Below are 7,535 nucleotides of genomic sequence, written 5' to 3'. Positions count from 1 at the left end.
ATAGTTACCCATTGATTAAGTTCCATAAACTAAATATGTTTTTAGCTTTAAAATTATAAAAGCTGTCATAAACTTTATATATTATGAATTTTTAAATATGTTTGAGTCACCTGCAATATAGTTTCATCCCATTGACATCAATTAAAAATAACCTTAATATATTATTTTTATATTTATTCCTCAGGTGGAATGGCTATTTTAATATGCCCAGTGTGGAAAAAATGTCACATTTCTGTAACTTTTGACTAAAGAGCCTCTATTTCTCTAGTTAATGAATTTAAAGGATCTATCTTTCCCCTTCATAAAATACCTCTTATTTCGATTAAAACCCCCCAAGTTTAATTAATTTAGGATTTTGAATGATTACTGACATCCAATAGTTATTTTTAATATTTGTATTCTTGTTATTTCTGGAAGAAAGCCTTTGTGTAGCACTTGGTATTTTGCAAAGTGCTTTTAAAACATTCTTACTTATCGTATTTCATAGGAGGGAAGGAAAAATGTAGGGTTTAACAGTAACCACTTGCATTGAACATGGAGGCATGTGGTATCATGATATTCTTCACTAAATTTAGCTGACCCTAATCACAGATCCCAAGGTAATACAGTATAATTTTAGTGCATTTCTCCTCATCAGGAATGCTGGAGGTGCACTTTAAGTTTTAATAATAAGTGCTAGAATGACCAAATTGCAGACTAATTGTTTCCATATTGTACTTAAAATGAGTTTTTAAAAATGAAAAAGAAATGACTATATACAATCAATGCTATTTATTGTACCTCTGGGCCTACTCTTCTAAAAATTGTAGCTTATCAATTTTTCTCTGTCAAGCTTGAACTAGTGTAAATAATTGAAATAATGTAAAGTTATATTTTCATGTTTTTATAGATACAACATGACAAGAATACATAATGTAAGAGTATTTCAACTATGGATAATGTTGATTGGATAATGCACATCTCAGTTACAAGCAGTACTCATAGTTTAATATCCATGTAACGGTGCATCAATATATTGCTATATAAATATGTCTGTGTGCATATAAGTGAAAAGTGGTCAAACAAGAGTGATGACAGCTGTCTAAAGGTTTTTTTATTCATTTTATATAAAAACTGTTATGGAAAGACCAAAATGTTTATGAACTATTCTTATGTAAATTTACAATTGTCCTTTACTGTACTTTTTTGTTTACAGTATAGTACCTTATTTCTGCTGTGTTAAGTGGGTGTCAAACTCCAAGAAGACATACACTTTCTATAACTTCTATTGAAGATACTGGAATTTCCAATTTTTCATGTGTACTATGTCAGAAAATGCTTTCGATTTTATTTTTAAATCTAACATCGATGGCTTTTCCGGAGTGTTGTAAAAACTTCAATCATACATAAAACATGTTCTTACAAAAGGCAAAGATCTTTATTTTTTTTACTTAGTAGTACTTCAAACTAATAACAGTGAGACCAAAAATTGTATCTAACTTTATTCCCAAACAAACCCAACTGTTTCTACTGAACAAAGACATATTTGCTCAATTTCTATATCAGCTAGGTACAAAAGTAACAGAATAAAACTAACTTTTTTAAGCTAAAATAATTAACAATTCAGGTCGTTCATAACTACACTCATTAAGTGTTTCAGGTATATGTAGGAATGTGGCTACGAATTATATTACTCATTTTATTATAGATATACCATACTACTACAAGATCAGGCAATACTATTACCAACCATCCCATTGTACGTTATTAGTTCAGCTGCTGTGATAGTCACATTAAAGAGCAGAAAGGTGACTTACTTTAAAAATTCCATAATGTGTTTACAAAAAGGTGTTCTTTCAGTATTGTACTTAAAGATAGTGTTAATGAGAAGCTAAAATTCTTGCTGCATTAAGTTTTTTTTACAAAGATAATTTTTTAGGTAATTCTATTCACAAATATTCAAAAATTATTGAGTGTAGTTTTTCAAAGTTACACATTAATGTCTTTTAATCTTATAGATTTTAATAGATTTAATGTTTCATACATAAATATACCAATGAATCTGCTTAAGAAAACAGTTGGAGATCTTAACTTTCAAATCTGCAGATATTTTAAATATTTTGGTGGTCATGGTAGCAAATAAGAAGAATGAAAGGAAGCATTAGCAATATAAGAAAGCTACAGGATGATTTCCAATACAACACCTTAACAATATCATTTAAAAACATTTGTTGAAATTAATTAGAATATGGCAAAATGTGATTTCTCCCCTTTCTTCTACTCCCAATCTCATCATTTCCTAGAGGTACTGTTCTAGCAAGCTTAAACAAGTAAGTCAAGAATCACTTCTAGATTAGAATGTATTTCTGGATATTTACATTTTTTTCTGCTGGATAAAATTGATTATATATTTATTTTTGAAGTAAGTGGTTTGACTTAGCCACAAAAGTCGTCCTTATTATCAATCTTAATTGATAATACATGATTATTAATAATAATATACGGGCTTCAGATAGTATATTGGTTACATTTCACAAATTTTATATGTACTCTCAACAAGCTTATTAAAGGAGATATCAGAATAATATATCTGTTTAAAAATAGAGCAAAATTTGTGCAGAGTTCTCATACTTAAAATAGGTTTATTTTTAATCACCAACATAAAAGATGGGTAAGTGTAAGTGAATCATCATGATATTCTGAATGAAAATTTGGAAACTCATTAAAAGGTTTGTAAAAGTTGTGTCACATTTTAAGCAGGAAGGGATTCATTCTCTTAATATGTTGTTTTGGCAAGACCACGACAACAGAAATTCTATTAGGTACTAATCAGGAAATTATACTTTCTCCATTTACGTGCTTTAAAACAAAACATAGACAGCATATGGCAATCCAAGTACGGAAAGGTTCAAACGTGTTTATGTAAGCATGATGGTATTTAAACAGGGGAACTAAAACAAAAGCTCTAAGATCCAGTGAATATAGAAAACTGCCTAGAGTAAATCCAGTTCATAAGAATCTGTGTATGTGTTTTATAGCCTGTCTCTATTCATTTCTTCTTGCTTTACCATTTTATGTTCTCTTCTTGCCCTTAAATACTACTGCCATTTTTATACCTATTATATTTTAAATGGTATCTCGTTTTTTAGTTGCATTCATTTTGCTTTTTTTTTTCATGTTATTCCATCTATTTCTAGCTTGCCTATTGTAACAGATTTTGCTTTGTGGGCACTTGGAATGCAGTTCATTTATCAGACATGACTGACAGTTTCAGAGTCTACTTAATAACTATAATAAATGATTAAGGATTTCTCTTGTGAACTAAAAATTTCTTGTTAAGCTCTATTTCAGCATTTCTCACATATTCTGATTCCGTAATTGCCAATTTGTTATATTCCTCCATGTACTTACAGAGTTCCACAATTTATAGAGTTTCTTTAGAAAACGAGGGTCTCTTCTATGACACAAGAAGAATGAAAACTCTATTTGAGTGTTTGCTCATCAGAATTCTCTTTTAAAGCCACTTGACACTGAGCACAAACCAATTCTCCATTTTAATTCCACTCTCAAGCACTTCCAGATTATTCCTTAATTGCCTTTTTTCCCACTAGGTATAAGTAAATTTTGCTATTTGAGAGCCAAATTGCTTTTTCGATATGCATAAACTATTACTTCGTTGGATATGCCTGATTCACTGAATGAATTTGGTCATTTTTCTTTCTTTTTTTCCCTTTCAGGTTAACGTGCCATATTTATTTTACTGTAAATTGGAATGTGGGGGAGTGAATTAAGTCTTGGGAGGTAGTCAAAACCAGGATTCTAGCTTTACTTTCCCTTTTTCTCATGCTTCTCTTTGTCTCCTCAACTGGAGTATTTGAACACTAGGGCTGTCACACTGGAACGATGAAAGGGAATTTGATATGATTATTAAAGATAGAATGCAACATTGTATCTTTTAAAAATAATGGTTTGAAGAAATGGGTTCATGATTGGAGTGCCACTTGGTGCAGAAAATGTTTTTGGTATCCAGATCCGATTTTATTTCATCATCTCAAAGCATTAGTAAAATAGCTCTATCCTGTATCTTTAATTAATTAATTAATTAATTCCATCTGATAATATTTATTGAATTTCTTCCTATATAAATATTGGCCAAGGTAAGGGCTAAATTGGGAGCCTCTATTCTGAGGATTAAGTGTTATATTTTCATTAAAGGATGTAGTTCTTTGATCCCATTCACGTAGAAATAATACTATGATTACTTGGATTAGTCTGTGACAATAGTTTGATATTTTCTGTCCAACAATTTTTAACTGAAGACATTCAAACTTTAATTTAGAACAGATATCTGATAGCATTCCTCAACAATCTTAAATATGGACTCATATTTTCTTTTCTTATACTAATCTTAGATTATGTAAATTGTAGGTCTATATACTTATTTGCCATTCATTCAATATTTTTATCTCTATTCTCAAAGAGTCTAATTAAATCAATTAACAAATATCAGAGTTTGATAATTCTAAATCTCTACCACCTGTATAGCTTATGTATGTATATCTAGTATCTGTTTCTTTGTATGAGTGTTAATTCAAAAAACATTCTAAGTATTTTTGCTTAGCAGCTAAACAACATCTTATATACAAATGGCAACAAAAATTAAAGAATATATATATCCTTATAAATATATACATATATACCTTAAGTAAATATATGTATATATATTTATTTTTAAAAATCTGGTAATTTTTCAACCAAGAGCCTACCAATTCAGAATTTATTCCAGAAAATGTTTAAAATGAATATCACTATTTGTCAATGTTCATTTGACTTTTATTTGTATATTTACACTAAATCACACCTAAATTCCATGAGAGCAGTTTATTTCAGATGGAATAGCCTGGGGGAAGATTTGAACTTCTATTAAATTTTGTAAAAAAAATTAAAAACATATTTTGTGTTTAGGAACATATATGTTATAGCCATCATATTTTGATTACTATCACTCATTATATTGCCAATATTAATTGGTAAGGAAATGCATTTGATAAGTATCATAATCAAAACTGGGTATAAATTAATAGATGTATATTTTCTAGTTTTATTTTGCTATTTATATGCAATTTAGAGGTTTTATATATATAAATCACATTTTTCCCCCAGCATCTTATGGTCAAGAATTTTGTGGTACAAGAAATGTGTGCTCACTGTGCTCACTGGAATTTTATGATTTAAGCTATTCAGTATAGTTGACTCATATCTAAAGGCACTTTTGTGTAAATATTTACAGATTTTAAAGGAAATCACCTCATGAAAAGATTTGAAAGTTTCTTGAAACCATTATGTAGAAAATGGAAATAGGTTGTAATATAAACTATGTATTCTTGCTTTGCCTATGCCTTCTATTTCCCCACCCCTACAAATTAAACCCTGTTTGACTGGTTATCAATTAGAGAATAGTTGTACTGAAGTCTAAGCCATGGGTTGCAATCACACGTAACAGTTAATTTTACATGATTCCTAGATCATAGACAACATATTGAACTTTACACATCCTTTTTGCAAATACGTGCCTTAGTTCACAGTGAGGGATAATGTGGATGATTACTGTTCAGCTGTCATGTCTATTTGGGGTTCTTTTTAAATTAAAGTGCATTTCCAGCTTTATAATCATATTTAGTATGTATCTTAAAAGGCTTTCAAGTCTGTTTTATGTACATTATCTTGTCAGCTATTTGTGTTAAAGAGATAAACATGTCTGTTCATTTTTATTTAATGTTGTTCGTGTTTCTGTGTGTACGTATGTTCATGTGTGTATTAAAAAATCCACATCCTCTGTAACATTTACTCTGATAATTATTTATAAAATTGTTAACATAACTTATGAGTTTTTAGTGCAAAAAACACTAGAAAAATTGGAATAAATTATTTATGGTTATTTTTAAAGAGTTTTCAGAAGAAATTAATTAGCCACTCTTAAGTTGGATATATGAGTCAAAATAACTTAAACTTGAGCCCAAAATTATGCCTTGCTGTTTTTATGTGAAATTTATTTTAAAGGGCTTGCTTCACTAAAATTAAATTTCCAAGATTTGTCATTCATAATTAGCTCTTAAAGCATTTCAACATGGGAAAGGCTTTTGGAAACAAGTTTACATTGTGTCTCATCTTTTGCATTTACTTCATCAGAAAAACAACAACTTGTGGGAAATAAAATTACACTTCAATTTCAGAAATAGTTTTCTGGAAATCAGAAAAAAGTATGTGCCTCAAATATCTAAATACAGTTTCTAACATCAAAGGTTAGTAAGTTATCTATATAATTTTCAAAGTGTCATGATCATCTTCAGGACACCACTTTCCCTGATGAGATACTTCCCGAGGCTTGGAGAGACTAAGCCATTGGCCAATAGAACATAGCTAGTAAATGACAAAGCAGGATTGTAAGTCAGGTATGATTCTCTATTTGAATACTTTTTTTTTCCTTTATCAGATGAAATCTGTTATCATACAAACAGCTATATGTGAGGATAGTAGGAATGCTCTATTCAGAGGAACATGTTTTTTTCCCCATAATTCATGTCTTACCTTTTGAATTGGGATACACTGTTGCAATTCAATTTGTATCCAGAAACTTTTCTTACTCTAGGTAGGATATAGCATCATAGAAATGGATGTAAAACATGATGACAATTTTAAATATTGTTGCTGTATATATTTAATAAGTAATGACATTTATTTTCATTAATATCCTAAATGTTTATGATGAAAACATAATTAATTACTCAATTAGTGATTAGAAAAGAAAGATACATGTCCATTTTTGCTTAACAGTTGTCCTAAAACCATTTTTTTTAAAAAACTTAGATTATAAGACAAATGCAAGTTGTCATTATTATATATTAATTTGCTTCTAGAAAATGTGAAAACATTTTGCAAATAAAAATAGGAATTAGTTAAAATCATAAAGTATGCAAAGTCAAATATGCATTTTCATGTTTCAGATGTTTATAAAGATGGTGGCTTTTAACTCTATTAGATTATCAGAGGGTAAAATCTGGGCTTATAGTTTACATAAAACTTCATGTTAAAATTTAATATTATCATACAGCAATATGTAAATTTCGAAGCACTTTCATGTTTGATTCTTAGGTTTTTAGTCATTATTCACACATCACCACATGATTCCTATTGTTATATCATTCTTTCACAATACAATGGCAAAACCAGAACATATTTTCACAAGCATAACACTTGTCTTATGTTAGAAAAACATGCATGCATTTACTATTTTTCTTCCTCTGTTTCATACTTATTTTTCCTATAATTTTGTCTTATCCATCTGGCCAGCTTTCACTTATAGGCATTGACATGACAATGGTTGTTTGATCTTGTAATTTCCTTCTTCCTTATTGTTAAACCCTATAAAAATCTTTCCCATATATGAGCGAAAGTCTAGTAATCTCTCAAGGAGCATGTTAATGTTTTGTTTTCTTGTGACACCTTACCTGTATCTCCCACGCTCACTCTGCCCTAAGCAAAGCTGATTAAATATT

This window comes from Macaca nemestrina, chromosome 3 (assembly GCF_043159975.1).
Source record: "Macaca nemestrina isolate mMacNem1 chromosome 3, mMacNem.hap1, whole genome shotgun sequence".
NCBI classification, from domain to species: domain Eukaryota; kingdom Metazoa; phylum Chordata; class Mammalia; order Primates; family Cercopithecidae; genus Macaca; species Macaca nemestrina.
Note: the sequence above shows the minus strand (reverse complement) of the source record.